Source organism: Syngnathoides biaculeatus, chromosome 13, assembly GCF_019802595.1.
Source record: "Syngnathoides biaculeatus isolate LvHL_M chromosome 13, ASM1980259v1, whole genome shotgun sequence".
Classification (NCBI taxonomy): domain Eukaryota; kingdom Metazoa; phylum Chordata; class Actinopteri; order Syngnathiformes; family Syngnathidae; genus Syngnathoides; species Syngnathoides biaculeatus.
In genome coordinates this window covers 5,335,307-5,354,583 of record NC_084652.1, presented here as the reverse complement: position 1 = coordinate 5,354,583, position 19,277 = coordinate 5,335,307, and the positions used below count along the sequence as shown (strand labels likewise).

The following is a 19,277-nucleotide window of genomic DNA, read 5'->3' as shown; positions in this document are numbered from 1 at the left end:
TCCAGCACTCCCGCGACCCTTGTGAGGATAAGTGGCTAAGAAAATGGATGAATGGATGGATTTTTCTGCAAAAAACTGAGGATAGTCTATGGAGGGAAAGCAAAAATAACAAAACACAAATTGCTGAATTTATGAATAGTAAACCACAAACAGGCGGGGCTTCACCAAGTCATATAGATAAAAAGAATAAATGTTACAGAAATTGTTGCAGTGTTAAAGTCGGACTATTTTCCCAAAAAATGAACGATTATGCATACAGCATGCTCAAATACAATTTGGAATAATAACAATGGAAACTCCGTGTGTTACAGACACATTCATTTGCTCAGTTTGCTTGACAATAGGAGTTCAGAACCTTCTAATTCTCCCACACCACGAATCATTAATATTCAAACGCTATGAAAAAAATTAAAACGTCACCTGTTTTTGTATCGTTTACACCGCGACGTCATATCATCTCTTACCGTAAACGACGAAACGTATACGCCTACACGGAATGACCGAAGTTTGAATCACAAAGCCTGGGAAGGCCGCCTGCCGGGTGGCTCATCAGTAACACCGGAGACGGCGATTAGAGCGAGCCGATCAATAATACATGACGTGGGACGGCTAATGTACCACGGGGAACCGTGGGCAGACGTAAGACCCAAGTCTACGGGAAGAAAAACAAAACAAAAAACAAAACAAAAACAAAACAAGTCTGCCGTTTCATATTTGGCAGTCTTGACGGGAGGAATTAAAGCCTGGGAAGAGAAAGGTAAATAATTAAAAAAAAAAAAAAAAGGCAGGACACACAGGATCAAAAGCGGGAGTGTCACTTATTATTTGATTTAATACACCGCGCGGTCACAAAAAAAAACCAAAAAAAAAGCTTGCAGCTCAAGCGCGAGAGGAAGCTTATTGGACAAGAGAGGACCCTTCATCTCGGCACCAAGTGAAAAATCAATGCGGCGAGTGGGCGGATGATGGCCAACCGGCCAAAACCAAACATGTGCGCGCGCTGTCCGGGAAATAAGATTGGCGGGAAAACACGGGCATGCCACCGGTCTCGGAGGGGCGACAGGATGCTGAGAGATCACGGTTAATGCGTCCTCTCCATTAGCGAGCTTTTGCGCCATGCGGCCCGGCTGACCTCAGCTCCAGCTTCTCTTAATGAGCAACACACACACACACACACACAAATGAACGGGCAACAGACGTCCAATGCGAAAGTGATCTAATTAAATTAATGACCGATTGGAACGACTTCCTCTTCAACGCCACTCAACCGGCGTCTGCGCCGCCGCCAACTTTCCGCCGCTATTCCGACTTGGTCTCGCTTTCGTGCTGTTGGCGGCGAAAACGACGACAGCAAAAACGTAATTGACGAGCTCAGATGGGGAGGCATTTGGGACCCATCTTCTTGGCGATGTTGTCATCCAGAACCAAGTCCAAACTAACTTTGGGCTTTTTCTTCTGTTTTTTGTTTTAGCCTTTTATTTCAGATTTCCAACTACAGCATCATCATTATCATCAGCAAGAAAATATTCATCAAAGTGAATGTATAAGTACATTTGTTCATCTATCTATGCCAGCAATGCATCGTGAAACAATATTGTAATAATTTCTTTAAGAATTTAATTTACAGAGGTACAAAAATAAAGATGCAATGTTATGGCAATTCCCGAGAAAAAGAATGAAAAATTATAACATTTGATTTTGAAATAAGTACCAGTGTTTTGTTTTTTTTTTTTTTAGAATATTTTTTCAGAATTGTTTTGATAATAAAAGTCTTAATGGGATGACACGGAAGTCGGAGTGATACGATAGAATTTCTGGAAAAGTAGCGGAAATATTGCAGGACTAAAAGTTAAAAACATTTTGGAAAATAAATCAGTGATTTTTGTAAACCAAAAGGAAAAGAAGTAGTATTATACAGACAGATTATTTTAAAAAAAAAATGTAATGTTCCAAAAATGTTCAAATATTAAAAGTCATTATAAAAAAAAAGTAGATGAATATTACGGGAAAAAGAATTTGATAAGAATCATAGTAAAAGTCATTACTACGGGAATGGTCACAATGTTAAAAAGATAAAGTCAGCAGAATATGTCAAGGAAAAATAATCTTTGGAGAATAAAGGCCAGGAATATTAGGAGAAATTTTTTGAATTTTAGGAGAATTAAAACCATATCTTTATGCCAAACTAAATACATAATTCATTAATATAAATATATTATTAATTGAGAATTTCTTATTATTAGTAGTAGGAGTTGTAGTAATGTAGTAATAGATAAATACATGTAAAAATAAAATGTAAATGTCTAAAAAATAATTGTGTCCCCCCCCAAAATAAAAGTAATGGCACAAACACGAAGTCAGAATATTAAAAACTAATTAAAAGAAAAAAAGCAGGACTCGCAGGACTAAGTCTAAATGAGTAAAAATGTAATTTTACTCAACTAAAATTGACATACAATTATAATTACTTGACAAGCTTCTCAACAGTCCTCACACAAGTGAAAGTATTAATTTTTAAGACTTCCTTGTCATAAAAATGACAAATTGGAAACAACTTTATCCGAACAATATTTCAACTTTATTCTTCTAAAACTGCGACTTTCATCTCACATATGTTGAGGGGAAAGTAGCACAAGGTCATCGGTGCGCTTGCGGCTTCCTGGTGAAACAGTTGTTGCTGTCGGGCATTTTCCATACGTGACTTTCTTCCTGATAGCTGCATATCTCCGAGGTTAGACCGCCGGCCGTCGCTTCGGCACGCGCCGGGCGTGAGGACGAGCGGGTCCAAAAGAATCCACGCGAGCCGGGACGCCAAATACGCAGCTTGACGCTTTACGGCACAAAACCAACAACTCCGATCCTGACATCATCCGCTCAGGACGACCTGAAGCAGCCGAGCTCGGATTATGAAGCAAACAAAAGATAAACTGCGAGGTCGAATCGGTGCGTTAAACATGTTGCGATTGGTTAACGCGGCGATACGGGAAAAGACGCCGAGAGGCTTTGCCTCTAAAGCCTCACTCGGACACCACTCGGCTGAGGCTAAGACACCAAAGTCGTCTTTTGGCGATTTAGAGGCAGCAGAGCATCCTCAAATCCCCTTTTTCTCTCCGCAATCGAGTCTTCTTCAAAATGTTAGTTCTTGCCGGTGTGTAACGTGGGTTTTATTGAACCCCAGGGGTTCAGTGGAGGTCCAGACGTGTTGGTGCGAAGACGCATGTGTGTCCAATTCAATCACCCGCCTCGTATGATTCATGACATAATGCGCCGCTATACTATTATGAACTGCATTTCTTAGAATGTTTTCTAATGTTACAACTTAGTCAGCCTTCTTTTATTGTTGTTGCAGAATGTAATCATAAAAAAAAAAAAAATAAAATAGACTGCGACTTGCCAAGGAGAAGCAAATAAAATGCAGAAAATTCACTGCCGTAAATGGACTTCCTGCCATTTTTTTGTGCATTGGGTGAAGGCACCTATCAAATATTTAACTACGTCAGTCACTCACATTTGAAAAATGTACGAGTGTGGTCAGTCATGCCCGCAGATATAAAGATTACGCGTGTGGTCCACCAGTCATGCCTGCAGATATAAGGTTGCGGGTGTGATTAGGGATGGAATCTCAAGACGTTAAAATAACTTACCGAGTTGTTATAATCGAGTATGTAGTGGGGTGGGGGTGGGGGTTGGGGGGTCACGCCCACATCGCCGCGACTGCCGTAAACTGGAGGCCGGCTTGCTAAAAGGCGCCTTTATGTTCGTGCGCTCGACCTATTGGCCACACCTGAATCAAGCGACGAACGAGGTGGATGATAGTGTTTTTCTTTTTTTTTTTTGGGGGGGGGGGGGGGGCACGGCGTCGTACGACCAACCAAAACTGCCTTGCGATCGACGCATTGAGCACCCCTGGTGTAACTGAATTTCCTTTGACATGGCTCATCGTGTTGATGACTTTCGACGTAAATGCGCTCGCAGTACGTGAAGCAGCTCTGAACATGCGCTTCTGGCCCAACTTCGGTACATGCTCAGTACGGTTAACTTGTATTCCCTGTTTCCGGGTGAAGACTGATTGTTTAGGAGCAGGCTCGGTTTGTTACCATCGTTTAATAAATATGTAAATAAAGGTCAAGACTACACAAAATAAGCGACGTCTTTTTTTCTACTCATAAATTTTACGCACGTGATTTTTCGTGCTCGACTGTGCAGTTTTGCGAGCGTGATGGTGCGTGGGCGCAAACGCGCTCATTAAATGTGACTGCAAAGTATTTTTTTCAGATTAGCATGGTTTGGGAAGTGAACGTATGAAACTACAGGGTTCAGTAGAAAAAAAACACTGACTTAGTTACATAACATAGCACAAATTAAAAAAAAAAAGTGCAGTTTTCATTGACGGTATCACTGACTTCCTTTTTAAATAATGATATTGGGACGAACAATGAGAGTTTTGGTATTGTAGCTGTTCGGAGGCAGAATCTGGGAAAAAAAAAAAGCAAAAAAGCAACTGTGTGTGGCCTTTGGGACCAAAGAAGTTAACAAAACTGCTGGATTGATGATTGTGGGTGGTGGTATGCATGGTGAGCAGTGAGCAACAATTACCAATGACTGTTTTATAAATAAAGTTGTACATTTGTCAGCATACGTGAAGACTAACCAGGGATTACAGTTTCGATTGGTGGGTGATCGAGGGAACTGCAGTGATAAAGTGAGTGGGAACGTGATAGGAAAGATCTAGCATGGTCGCTAGCTAAATAAAAAAAAAAAAAATAATAATAAAAATGCCCCGACACAGAATTTAGTTACCATGATGGATACACGAAGGTTTCAGTAACCAATCCCTGATATTGAACCAGATTTTAGGCAATTCAGGAGCACCTACTGACGAATTCTTGCTTGGGAGTTTACCGAAATGAACCTGTGGGTGATGCAAAATTGTGAAATATTTTCTCAGCGACATGGCGAGTAAATCAAACTTAAAGAAAAAGCAATTACGGCTTACGACAATCAGACACGCGCAAGGTCGCTAATACGCGTTGCTTGTCAAACACTAACGCGGCCTCATTGTCGCAACAAAGGAGTCGGAGTGGACGACGGGGGACATTTGCATGGCCGATCATCCTACGGCGATGACATTTTCCATTTGACCCACGGTCAACCGGGCCTGAAACGTCGAACCATCAAGAGGCCACCGCTGAAAATAGACAGGCGTTTCAAATATGAATCTTCGGGGAGGGGGGGGCTTTATTGATATGCAAACGATGGCCCCTTGCGTGTGATGAATGACGTCTTGGAGGTAGAGGAAGGATTTTAATCAGTTCGGGCGAAGAGGTGAAGGAATTGTAACGCATTTCATATTTCCAAATCGCACGGCGATGAATCCGTCAATCCCCGTCACCGCCGTCATGGAGGTGCAAAAAAAAATTAATAAAAAAAAAAAAAAGGCTGTTGGTGCTAAAAGCTCAGCCGTGTCCACCAGCTGGCTACTAAACAGCCAGTCAATTATTTTGTCTTCCAACTGCGCTGAGGAGGGAGACGGAGACAACAAAAGCTCCCTGGCAGGAATCAAATCGAGCCATCAGTCAATGTTTGGTGCCGGGCGTTGGCGAGGGTCGCGCTGTGTGTGCACAAAACGCGCCAAAAACAACAAGAAGAGGCGGCGTGTGAGCGAACGGGAATCCAAAAGGAAGCGTTTAGCTAAATAGAGAGTCAGTCTGCCGGAATGTTCTTCCTGACACTTTTTGGAGCCAGGGGAGAAAACGCATTCCCTGGTTTATGCCGCAATGTTTACCTAAGCCAAGCGCGACACATGAGACAGGAAAGAAAGACGCCATTTTTCTTTAGCGCCGCTTTGGATATACACGATCGACGCAAGAGGATCGCGGAGGTAACATGAGTACCAATGTCGAAATGTTTTGGCTCAGTTTACGAAAACAACATTTCAACAATGGACCTTTCCGACCTATAGCCGAATAGCCAATCAGATAGCCGCATCATCTTAACCCCTGGCTTGACACGGCCCTGCCGCCATGTTGTCCCACAAGCAATGCTGGTTGTCAGTCGCGTGCGCTTGGAAAAGTTAATGTTACGAAGAAAATGGTCCTCAGATGCGATTGGGGAACGTGCAATTCTGATGAAAGATTTCACGGGGCACGGTTGATTCATTTTGCAAAGCCTAAAACACATTTGAAGTGTCTACGATGGACTAAGGCTTGCGGAAGACCACACGTACAACTAAATGTGAACAACATCAACAAACAAGGTTGTTCGAAGGTAAGTGAGGGAGAAGTATCTTCTCGGGAATTTGATTGAAATATTATCAGTGCTTTATACATTGCAGGAGAACAACTTTCGCTTTGTTAGCGTATCACCGACGCGCTGAATGAAGTGTGTCGTGTTTTATGCCGAAGAGTCGGGTTAGTGATACGTAAATGCGCCACGTCATGCAAGAGAAATGTCTATTTGCCTATTTGTATCGCATCGGACTTTTAAGACAGGGCACTGGGTTCCGTTACGAGCCATGTCAAATGAATACACCCACTCACTTAAAGACTACAATGATATTACTCGCGATCTTTCCAAGTAAAAAGTACGCACCCTGGTTTACATGCGCAGTACGATTCCAATATTTTATCCTGTCAGATTTCAATATTAAGTTAGTGAGGTGTCAAACTTTTTTTGCATCGATCGGCAACATTTCCCTGTAACTCTGACATTGCGTTCTGCTCCCTCCAAAATCTTAATTCCGTGTACATATCCTTGCGTGAAATAGTTGAGACCTGTCTGTAGAACTCTCTTGGACAAGTCTGACACATTTGGCAAAAAAAAAAACCCAAAACATACCCCAATATTATCTGGAATACACGATAGAGGATCCAATTCAAACCTATTATGCTCAGTTGCCATTTTGGAAGATTGTGGGGCATGGCAACTGTAGCTAAGGGGGCGGGGGGGGGGGGGGGTGAAGATCATCAGTCAGAAAGGACAATTGGCTCTTATTTCGATTGTGTTGTAGTTCTGGCCACCGTGATTTTGTACATAACTTGAACTTTATTCAGTATTGTACTTTCTGCCATCTAGTGGAATGACATTTTACTTGTCCTGCCTGCTACTATGTGTAACGGACAGATTGAAGAATGAAAATGCATTTTATTTTTTTTTGTAGAAAACAAATAACTTCAAACTCCACACAGAGTGGCCCGAGCTGAGATTACAGCTTCGGACCCCCCCCTCGACTGAGAGGCCGACTATCTAACCGCGAATCCGATTAATGGAAATTCAGCCGAATAGGAAGCCGCACACGAGCAGGAAGCCCCCTTTTTGGAAGAATGCGAATGTGCGTCCTTCGGCATTTTAGTTAGGTACACTGGAAAGGATTTACGCATGGATGGGTGTAGCTCGAGAGTTCCAGTCAAGTGCTTTCCCATGAATGAGTGTAATGCGATGTGGTACTAATTTGGCCATCTTGCATCCAGAAAGATCCATCAGGTTGACCGTTAATGTGCTTCGGGTCTGGAAGTAAACACAATTTACAAAGTGCTCCTGATGTGCGCAATCATTCGCTAACCCATCCTACTGAGATTTAAAAAAAAAAAAATGGTAAGAAGAAAAGGGAAAAAAAAATTAAGATGTTCTTTCGGTGTTCAATTCTCCCATTAGCAAAGGCAGATTTCACACACAGCAGGAAATCAATAACGTTCACACTGAAATGGATCCACCGGCAATCCATTCGCTCCACTTTTTTGCCTGCTGCGTCCGTCGAAACTTTTACTGACAAGACGATGACAGCTGCTGCTGCTTCGGCGAAAAAGCAATCATGGGGGAGTTGGGGTGGGGGGGGGGGGGCGTTTGGAAGTGCAGCAACACGACGGGAATATGCTGAGGATAAAGGTGGAATGCCGGTAAAATCGTAATGAGCCAACCTGGTAATAGCAATTCAATGGGAATACAATATTTGAGAACTATATTTAAAAGATAAAACGGGAATCCCTCACCTAAAACTCTGGAGGAAAACACCTATTGGCATATTTCTGTATCATTTCGGTAACGGCATAAGATGGTGGCCAAATAACCTGCATAAGGTGCTACATTTGCGCAGGAGTAGCTAGCGTGGGACACGGGCGAAACAGCAACGTGATAAAAATCTAGTAGCGGTCCGACAGGAAAGCGCGACTCCGTGTGGGATTTACACCAGAGAAAGCAAGATGGTGAACTTCTCAAGATGATACAGAGAAAGGTCAACGTCCCTGTCAGTGAAATGTTCTCCTTTATATTGCGTGTATCTTGAAAATGCATTTTTTTTAAAATGCATGATGTACTCGACGGATTTTACGGAGGTGAAAGTTTTTTTTATGTGAGAGCAAAAGAAGAGGATTGCGCCCAGATTCTTCGGGGGAAGGAGAAACTGAGAAACTGTCAGTTGCGTGGGAGAAGCTGTCAACTTGGATAGGATTTTCGTGCCAATGGGGAGAATCTCTCCGACTCTCACTGGACCGGTTCACAGCAGAGTGTGAAGCGGCTGGGATGAGACTCAGCACCTCCAAATCTGAGACTAAGGTCTTCCGTCGGAAAAGGGTGGCGTGCCCTCTCAGGGTCGCTGATGTGGAGGAGTTGAAGTATCTTGGAGTCTTGTTCACGAGCGAGGGAAGAACCGAGCGGGAGATCGACAGACGGATCGGTGCAGTGTCTGCAGTGATGCGGACTTTGTATCGGTCCGTTGTGGTAAAGAGGGAGCTAAATTGAAAGGCGAGCCTCTCAACTTACCAGTCGATCTACGTTCCTACCCTCACCTATGGGGACGAGCTGTGGGTCGTGACCGAAAGAACAAGATCCCGGATACAAATGAGTTTCCTCCGCAGGGTGTCCGGGCTTTCCCTTAGAGAACGGGTGAGAAGCTCGGTCATCAGGGAGGGGCTCAGTGTCGAGGCTCTCCTCCTCCACATTGAGAGGAGCCAGATGAGGTGGCTGGGGCATCTCATTCGGATGCCTCCCGGACGGCTCCCTGGTGAGGTGTTCCGGGTATGTTGCACCGGAAAGAGACCCCGGAGACGACCCAGGACTGTGTCTCTCGGCTGGTTTGGGAACACCTTGAGATCCCACCGGAAGAGCTGGAAGAAGTGGCTGGGGAAAGGGAAGTCTGGGTATCCTTGCTGAAGCTACTTCCCCCACGACCCGATACGGAAAAGCGGTAGAAAATGAATGCATGAATGGGGCAAATTTCAGATTTATTACGATAAAGTTTAAAGAATGATGGACTTAGTTTCTGGTAGGAATAAAAATAAGGGCGGGGGAAATGTAGAGCTGTCATCTGCAAAGCCGCAAAAAAAAAAAAAAAAAAAAAAAAGATTACTTTTAAGGAAAATATTGCCAGTCAGAAGAATGGAAGGGATGTATAGAAGGGGCCATAGGACAGAGCCCAGGGGAACACCCGCAGTAATTGGAAAAACAGTCCATTTAAAAGATTTAGCAAAAGGAATTCAGAACAGTCTTGAAGATCTTCTGTGGAAAATGGAATTAAGAATTAAGATTATCTTGCGTAGTAAAAAGACAAGATATAACCCCATGACAATTTGAAGATTTTTTTTTTTAAACGATCTTCTCCACAAATGAGTTATTCCTCCAATTTAGCCTCATAAATGTACACTGGAGTGCAGAATTTTTCCCATGTATGCTTCAAGAGTCTGCAAAGTAAAGCTGCACAATTATAACCAAGAAAATAACTTTCCATTTTTTTTTAAATGACTATTTTAAACTTGAGGCTCATTTAGCCAACCAATTTTGTCGTGAGTACATTAAAGAGACATAACGTGACGCTGTGTATGACATTGGAAAGTCGATCGTTTTGTCCCACACCTCATTTCAAAGCGAGTTTTGGATTTTCTCAAAGCGACGCACACGAAGAAAGTTTTACCAACGTGTCGGCATCCAAGAGTCAACTCGGAATTTCGTCGGCTTTTCACACGTTTGCACACAAAAGCGCAGATGGAGTAGTGTGCGCGTGTGCGCTCCCACCGCGCGACTCTCGAACGGGGTTATGTCACGACAACGTGATTCAGCAGAGTCCTTGGCGCAACTATGACTGAAGGAGTGAAGTGGGAGCGTGTCTTGCTTTTTTGTCTTCTTTTTTTTTTTTTAATATTTAATGAAACAGGATTAACAGAAGGCGGTTAAAAAAAAAAAAAAAAAAAAGTGAATGATGGCAGGTTGGTTGATTTTGTTTTAAAAAATGTAGTCAGTGACGCCAGTGACGGGAGGATTTTTTTTTTTTTTTTAAAAAGTTTGTTTTGAAGTTGGTGAGTGCGTAACCATGCCACGAAGTCTTTTGACGACCCCGCGGATGGCTGCCCACGATCCAGAAACAATTCTGCCTCCACGCTGACGTCAAATGGGCAAGGTTACTTGACAATTGGAGGATACAAAAAAAATGTACGAACCGCGTCGGCGTTATTGTCAACTGACACGTCGCTTGAGCTGTTTTCACAAAAGTAAGTACCGTATTTTCCGGAGTCTACGTCGCTCCGGAGTACAAGGTGTACCAGCCATAAAATGCGTGAAAATTGAGGAAAAAACATATATAAGTCGCATTTTGGGGTTGAAATTTGACAGCTGGTAAAGCGTTGGCCTCACAGTTCTGAGGACCCGTGTTCGATCCCGGGCTCGCCTGTGTGTAGTTTGCATGTCCTCCCTGTGCCTGCGTGGGTTTCCTCCAGGTACTCCGGTTTCCTTCCACATCCCAAAAACATGCAACATTAATTGGACACTCTAAATTGCCCATAGGTGAGATTGTGAGTGCGGTTGCCTGGCAACCAGTTCAGGGTGTACCCCACCCCCTGCCAGTTGACAGCTGGGATAGGCTCCAGCACTCCCCACGACCCTTGTGAGGATAAGGGGCAAAGAAGATGGATGGATGGATGGATGGATGGATGGATGGATTTGATAAAATCCAACACCAAGAACAGATTTGTCATTATAAATTCAAATGACGAACAATTGAGAACGTGCCTGGTATGTTAACATACCAAACTAAGAGTTATTCCGCTAACTATAGCATAAATAACATAGGAAGAAGTTTACAGAAACCATCCGTGTCACTCCAAATACCCAATAACTAAAATCCAATAAAATCTTCATCCTTGACATCACTTTTCATCAATTCCGCTAACTCCGGAGGTAGAAGATGCTTCGCTTCTTCTTTTACTTCACTCGCGTCAGACTCATCGTCAGTCGCAGTAACAACCGGCCTATTCCAGGCGTTCTGAATTCCCGACAAGATGGTTTTGAGTCGCCACGGGAGTACCATACTTTGTTGAGCCATCCAATGACTTCCCGGAAAGTTGCGTGGCGGATTCACCCGAAAGCTGCGCTCTCCATCCGTCATCCACCGCTCCCAAAGGTTGCGCAAGACTGCTTTAAAGGTGCGATTCATGGAGATATCCAATTTTGGTTTAAGCCTCCAAGGGATGATAGCAGGTATGGACTTGAAAACATTTCATTTATTTTTGAACTGTGGAGTGACGTGCGGTCGCACGCCATCGATTACGTCAGACCTTTTTTTTTTTTTTGGGTGCGTGATTCATAATGCAAAAAGTACTCATCCACATCGACGCGCAAACTTTAACGTCCATTTTTAGTCGGCAATTATCATTTTACCGACGTCCACGCGGCCCCCTGAAATGCTCTTAAATGCAAACGACGGGCTCGTTATCAGAGGAGTTTGACGCAGAGGGCATAAAGAATAAAGTTTGTAAAGATGTATATTCAACGCGCATCAGCGAAGGCAGCTCACGGACATGCAATAAGCTTTTAGGGCGTTCGCTCGTAGCTCGGCTATAAAGACAACTCGTTATGCCGCGTTTCATTAAGTGGGCTCGTTCCTGTGAATATTCTCGTTCGCTGAGACGTCGCTGACGATAGCGCCATATTTCCTCCATCAGAGAAGAAGAGCGGTGACAAAGCTGCATTAAGAGAAAACTCCCCCTGGTAGCGCTAACAAAAAAAAAAAAAAAAAAAAAATGGTTGCCCCCAATAGTCACCATTTAAGTTGGGAGTCCAAGTCCTGCCCGTGACGATCGAACACATTAATACCAATTTATCACTGAAATTAATTGTGCTTGCTAATTTGGTCCACTGGAGGGAGCACAACCACTTACCACCGGAGACGTCGCAACGGGCTGGGCAACAAAACAATTTTGGTCTCCTTCAAACACTCTGAGACCAAGGTTGGTACACCCCAAGGACTGAAAGTCTCAGGAACAAAAACCTGGTGTATGCTGTCTGTCCAGTGCCATCAGAACTGTTCTGGTTTATTTATTCGGGGGGCCAGAGAGCAGGCGTATGTCTCAGTACAGACGGGCTAACACTTCGGGTCGAAGCCTTGCTGTCTACCTGTACTTCAAAAAAGAAAGAAACAAGATGCCTTTAAGGACAAAAACATTGTGGCGAGAGAAGACAGCCTGAAAGAACAGCGAGGGACCCAACCTACGGGTTGAGAAGGGGGGCGGGGGGGGTCAATTTATGACACCATTTGTCTCCTGGATACATTCCTGTCCTTTCATTTCTCCTAAAAAAGAATCAACAGTTTGGCCTCGAACAAACAACCGCGACACAGCCACTTGTGGCTTTCAGATGCTTCCATCGCCATGGTTACAAGGAGGATTCCACCCAACGCCTGCCATTGCCTGCCGGAGGGCAACATATCTTAACGAGGCTCGTTTTGCATCACAAAAGAGTAAAAAGCATTCGAGGTTGGGGCGTGCCTCTACCTTAGAGGACAAATACTTGGGTGGCACTGGCACGCCATCGCATCCCCACCGATTACGGCTGCACTATTACTAAAATAAGAGCCCAAACGTCTTCGTAACCGTTCACGGTCATGGAACGTACCGTCCAGAATCCGTTTGTTTTGTTCCTCAATAGCCGAGGTCCAACACTTGACGTCACTGTGTACGCAGCGGGTTGCATTTTTACATGAGTAGAGAGATTCCAGCACACGCTCTTCTTCTAATTTCCACACTAAAATGTCTACAAAAGCCTGTAAAAATACACAAAGTGTACAAAAATAGATGAAATACCTCGCAAAAAGTGTTTTCATTATATACTAACATAGTTATGACATTACAGGAACATTTTCAAAAGTTAATGAGAATAATAAAAGATAACCATAGGGGGGGAGAATAGTAATTTTACTAGAATGATAAAAAAACTAGAGATAAAACATCTCTAATTTTACAAGAAAACTGTTGTACCATAATTTCCGGCCAACTTGCCGCGACTTTTTTCACATGCTTTCAACCCTGCGGTTTATGCGATGATGCGGCTAATTTGTGCATTTTTCTCACGGCCGCAAGGGGGCATTCGAGCAGAAAAGGTAAGAGTGAGAACGGTGGAATATATGTGCCGAGGAAGTGACTTTTACCGGTCCGGCCCTGTTAGTGCTGCGCTAGCGTGTTACTGCCGTGTGTCAGTGATTTTTACTGGTATGTGTGTTTTTTTTTAACCAGCCCTGTTAGATCGGCGCTAGCGTTAGGGCAGCGGCGCAAACATTAGCATGGCGGCGCTAGCATTAAACCGTCTTTGTTTCAATGTGGGCACTTGCGGCTCACACAGAGGTGCGGCTTATGTATGTACCAAATGGTATTTCCTTTACAAATGTACTGCGTGAGGCTTATAACCAGGTGCGCTCTGTATGCCGGGAATTACTGTAATTGATCTTGAATGAAAAATGTAAGAAGGCAAGAATGAAGTGATCATATCACTACCAAAAAAACAAAAAACAAACAAACCACATTTTACAGGAATAAAGTTGCGATGTTATTGTAATGCATCATTTAATGTCACAGTATTCAAAGGAAGGAAAATATTGACTTCTATTAGAAAAACAATATTAGTGCAAGGAAACAGTATATTGAATTGTGAAGAGAAAAACTTAATCTTGCTTAAAAACCAAATGCGGTTTGGTTCCCAGATAGTAGCGAGCAAATATAAGGGTCAAGGTATATATATTATATATCTATTATTCCCCATTCTGATGAATCCACCTGCTTCCTTCCATTCATTATTTTCACGAGGCGCCGTCCAAGAACGGCTGGCACGAGCGTTGCTTATTATAGTGCGCTGGTTTTCTCGCTCATCTGCCGTATTTGCTCGCCGGCTCCGCGAGACCCGGTGGCCCCCGACACCGTCGTCTCACCTTATTAACATTTAAGGTGACGAGCCTGTCGCGGCCTTAATTAACAATTCATGAGAGTGGCTTATAGCTATATTAACATTTTACACAGCCAATAAATCAGGTTTGCTGATCTGCTGTGCGTATTGTGTGTGTGTGTGTGTGTGTAGGCGCGGGGTGATCTAAAAAAGGTTTACATATTTAATGAGATGACTCCGTATGCACGTGTCGAACCGAAAGCCGCCGACTAATGAAGTTGCTGCTTGGGATCATGGCTAAGTTTATTGCGGAATGAGTCAAAGAGAAAAGTCGATCTGATAAATATCAGATCATAACTCAGGTCAGTCATGGTATGATTGAGTATGACTTGCCCACCGTACATTTTGGGGGCGTTGGGGGTGCTCCCTCCAGTCTCTCTTTAAAAGGTAAAATGCATTCTCTTTAGGGTTTAAGTCTGGTGGTTGAGACATATACAAAAAGTTTGATGATGTCCACTTCAAATTTTGAAAAAAAGTGAAAATTTAAAGAAAAAGCTGGAGCTTTGTGCAAAAAAAAATTTTCTTGCAATTTGAAAAAATAATAATTGAAAATCTCTCTTTTCACATACAATGTAATATAATAATCTAATATATAAAATCTACTTTCAAGTGACCCATTTTCAGCGTTTTTCGAGATACAAACCATCGCTCGGCTCATTGTTTTTCTTGAGTTGCAAACGACAAACTGAGTTACAAGTGTTAAATGGCGGCAGCACTTTAGAACAAAATGTTCTGTTACACAAGTCTGGAAAAAAATGTGGGCCTCGAGCCGTCTATTGCCATTCCCGGTTGAGACGTGTACACGAAATCAAGCGCTCTACGTACACCTGCATTTGAACAAATGAGTCTGCTATCTTAATTCCAAGACACAATCCAAAGCACCAAGGGTGACCTAACAAAACTAGCGTTTCATCTTTAAGCAATTGATATTTGAACAAAAGTGGTGAAGCAACACAGGTAGAGAGTATATAACAATACTCAGAAGTATGTATTCTTTGTCCTCTGCAAAAAAAAGCTTGCTAAGCCACTTAGTTGTGAAACTCAGACATCAGATCCAGATGTTAACCTTATTAAATCCACACCTGCACAGAACTTGACCTTATAAGCCCCTGCCGTGTCCCACCCTAACCCAATGATGGTTAACAACTGTTGTTAAAGTGCCCACCTCCACATTTACATGAACATGAACACTAAAAGGTGACTTTCAGCACACAGCCTGAATTTTAAAAACCCCGACAAAAAGGATTTGAGCTCGTCATTTGAAAGCGGCGTCCTTAATCCCCCAAAAATCGCCCCAATGAATGAAGGGAACTTCCCGCTGGGGTGCCTCCCTGCTGATTTTAAGCACACAAAAAAAAAAAAAAATCACAAGGTCCTTTCAAAGTGAAAGATTGTTTATTATTATTATTATTATTATGACTATAGCAGGGCAGGCACGCGTTTTGGCACTCACAATGAAGCTTACAACTTTTTTTTCGAGGGCAAGTCGAGGAGCAGCTGTGTGCTTTTGTTGTTGCCCTGCTGCCCTCTTGTGGAGATCACAGGAACGACCAGAATCCTTTGAACGCAAATCAAAACTCATTAAATTTGCCTTAATTGCTTGAAGGAAGATGCAATGTAAGGACTGTAATAATTGCCATAAAGTTTACGACTTGATGCAACGTGGATTTAATTTGATCTTTTATTCTTCATTAGAGCCTCGCGTGCACTCTTACATAACACCGGCTGGCGTCAGTCCACCCGTTGCGCGGATTCTGATGAAACGTTTTATTTTAGGAAGGCTATCTATGTTTTGTGCAAAAGATGAGAAAAATGCCCTTTTTTTTTTGTTTTCTTAGAGTCAAGAGGTGAATTTGCACAAAAGCAGCAAGTTGGCAGCAACGCATCCCTTTCTGACAGTCGGATTTGGAAACAACGAAGCCCGTTTGTTCCGCACAATCGGGGTCAGAAGTTGACAAAAATATACATATTTTCAACAACGAGATTTACATTTGCGGTGATGAAAGGTTCTATTCTATAAATATATTTGAACTTAACTGCAGCTTTTCTTTTTTACTGGCACGAAAAGAACTTGTTTGCCGGTCCTCGGCGCGACAGAACAATGGAAAACCTCAAATCTCAAGACCCAAAAAGGTGACTCAGGGATTTGGGGGGGGGGGGTTATGGAATCATTTCCCAAACAAATGCAGATTGCAAGATGATTTATATTTCCTCGATCATCGCTAGGAAGACTAATGACATTTTTGGGGAGCATTTTCCCCAAACAAGCGCTGATCCCAAGGTCTTGCTCAATGGAGCAACCGTTTCTCAGGATGAGGGTCGAGGTGGGGTTGGGCAGGATTGCGTGAAATTCGGGAACCATCTTAATATTTTTGGGAAAAGAAATTCAGAATTGAATTACAGATTCCTTTGGATCGAGCACGAGTCAAAACACCGAGGAACCCCAGTGAACCGGGGAAAGCTCCAAGGAGATTTGTGGATTCACTGAAATTAGGAAAGACTTTTGGAGTCCATTCCAGACAAACGCTGATTCCAAGGTGTCACTCATTTGTAAGACCACGACTGAGAACAACAACAGGAACTTACAGAAAATCTAAAGACAACTGAGAATTTTGCACTTGCCCTCGTTTACAGAACAACTGCAAATCCCGAGACCTCACGCACTGCACCGACGTCAACTCAAGCCCAAAGAATTCCGTGAAGATACAACAAGGCGAATTCTACATTTTGAGAAGTTGGGGGTGAAAAAAAAAAATGTGGGAGCCATTTACGAAAAGAACCGTGGATTCCGAGACTCTGAGAATGGACTTGACCAAGACGTACAACAGTGGGAAAGTCCATTTAAACTTTGTGGAGGTTCAAAACGGAGAATTGTAGATCGTAATTTTGGGAAAATCGTTGAGAATGTGCAGATCCCAAGTCTTTGGTACTTTTGGCCGCTGTGGCTCGGTTGGGGATGCGAAGTCTATTGACCGAAGGATCCAATTGGAACAGGAAGAGACAACTGCTCCCAGTGTCTTTTTTGGGGGGGTTTGGGTTTTGTTTTGTTTTTTTTAGAGGGGGGAGGGTACGAATGGCTGAATCGGAATATCTGGAACGCACGCTGGTCCGGACAAAGCGCAAGATCTGTAAGTGTATTTACCATTTCAGAACAATGGCCAAGTCCAAGGAACTCCTTAAAGAGCCAAGAAGTCGGGGAAATTTGGACAGGTTTGCGGAAAGTCTCAGGGAAGCAGATTCCAAACAAGTCCACATTCCAACAATCGGAAAGTCCAAGGAATCCAGAGATGGGGTTTTTTTCTTTCAAAGAATTAAAATCACTTTTTTGTGGAGCACTCCACTTGGGGAAAACTCACGAGTATTTCAAAAAGTGCGTATTCTGGTGAGAATGTATCAACTTTGGGCCCCCCGCCCACTGAAATCCCCCAAGGCTTACTCAGTAGCACCGCCTGGTATATTTAGGGGGGGGGGGGGATAAGATAAAAATCAAGCCAAGACAACAGTTTGAGCAATTGGGGGGGGGGGTGTGGTACACATCCATCATTACAAGACATGAAAAACACTCGAGAACTCGGGCCTGAAATTGAAGAGCAAGACGGCCATTTGGTCTGAAGCGGCCATTGCATACTTGAACTTCTACCGGAGAATCCACACAAAGGAGCTCGAATGGGAAGCAGGCATCCAAGACCATCTATCCATGAATTTTCTTAGCTGCTTATCCTCACGAGGGTCACGGGGAGTGCTGGAGCCTACCCGAGCTGTCAACGGGCAGGAGGCGGGGTACACCCAGAACTGGTTGCCAGCCAATCGCAGGGCGCATCGAGACAAACAGCTGCACTCACAATCACACCTTGGGGCAATTTAGAGTCTGCTATTAATGTTGCGTGTTTTTGGGATGTGGGAGGAAACCGGAGCGCCCAGAGAAAACCCACGCAGGCAGGGGGAGAACATGCAAACTCCACACAGGCGGGTCCGGGATTGAACGCTTTCCAGCTGAGTCACCGTGCCGCCCGCATCCGAGACCAGGAAGCCTCAAATGTGTGATGTGAGATACTGTATCATTCGGGGGGGGGGGGGGGGTAGTAAATGATCCAATTTGACTTGTCTGATTACCTATCAGTTACAAATATGTATTTGTTCATCTCTTTACACTAGTGCCACAACAGTGACAGGCAAAACAATTCATTGCTCTTCCACTAGATGGCAGAAGGTCCAATTAATCCGTGTACTCGCCTTTTTTTTTCATGTTCATCCATTTTATAGTTTAGTTCAGGACTTCCTGCAACAGCAGTGTGTCATCTTCGTGTTTGACTATAGAGGCCAGGTTTCACACTGAGTTGATCAATTTGTGAGTAAATTGAGACATCAACGTCATTAATTCACCATTCATACTTTTTTGTGACTATTTTGGAGCCGTGAGAATTTGTGAACGCAAAATGGCTGCCTTAACTCAATCAAGTTTGGGAAACAGGACCCAGACACGCAGCCGACACGAAATTGTGACGCTACCTAACGTGGGCTCGGTACGGTGTCAAAGTTTGACCACCACTTCAAGGATTGCGTTTTCTCATATTTCCCGCACGAAGGCGCTTTTGCGATCATGGCTTGAACAAAACATTTGCGCGTGTGTGTGTTTGCGTAGCGTGGCCTCCTCCCTCCTGAAGGCTTCCACACAGCAGCAAAGCACCGACAATAAATTCCTGCCCGCAGTGATGTCTACGCCTGGGAATGAAAGGGGAGAAGAAAAAGGAGCGCCACCTGGGTCAATATTAGGTACGCTGAAGAAAATAATTTGGGCGCCCTAAAAAAAAAAAAAAAAAAAGTAAATAAAACGGTGCAGCATAAAACCATCTCTGGCGTTAAAAGATGGGCACATGCGTGTTTGCTTTCATAATGTTTTGTTTTGTATAGAATTAATTAAAAATTACACTTAGTCAAGGTTATGTGACTGACATTGGAACAATTCCATTCACTTTAAACTTGCTCGCTTATAATGACATTTAATTTAAATAAAATAAATGCACCCCCCCCCCCACCACCACCACCACCACTTGATTCCACTATTTGGGTGTACTTAATGA

General features: G+C 43.5%; 1 protein-coding gene across 3 annotated transcripts in view; it reads right to left on the bottom strand.

Moving 5' to 3' along the window:
- yes1 (YES proto-oncogene 1, Src family tyrosine kinase) overlaps positions 1-19,277 on the bottom strand; it is a 192,721-nt gene that overhangs the window by 160,178 nt on the left and 13,266 nt on the right. The gene's annotated exons all lie outside the window — the stretch shown is intronic.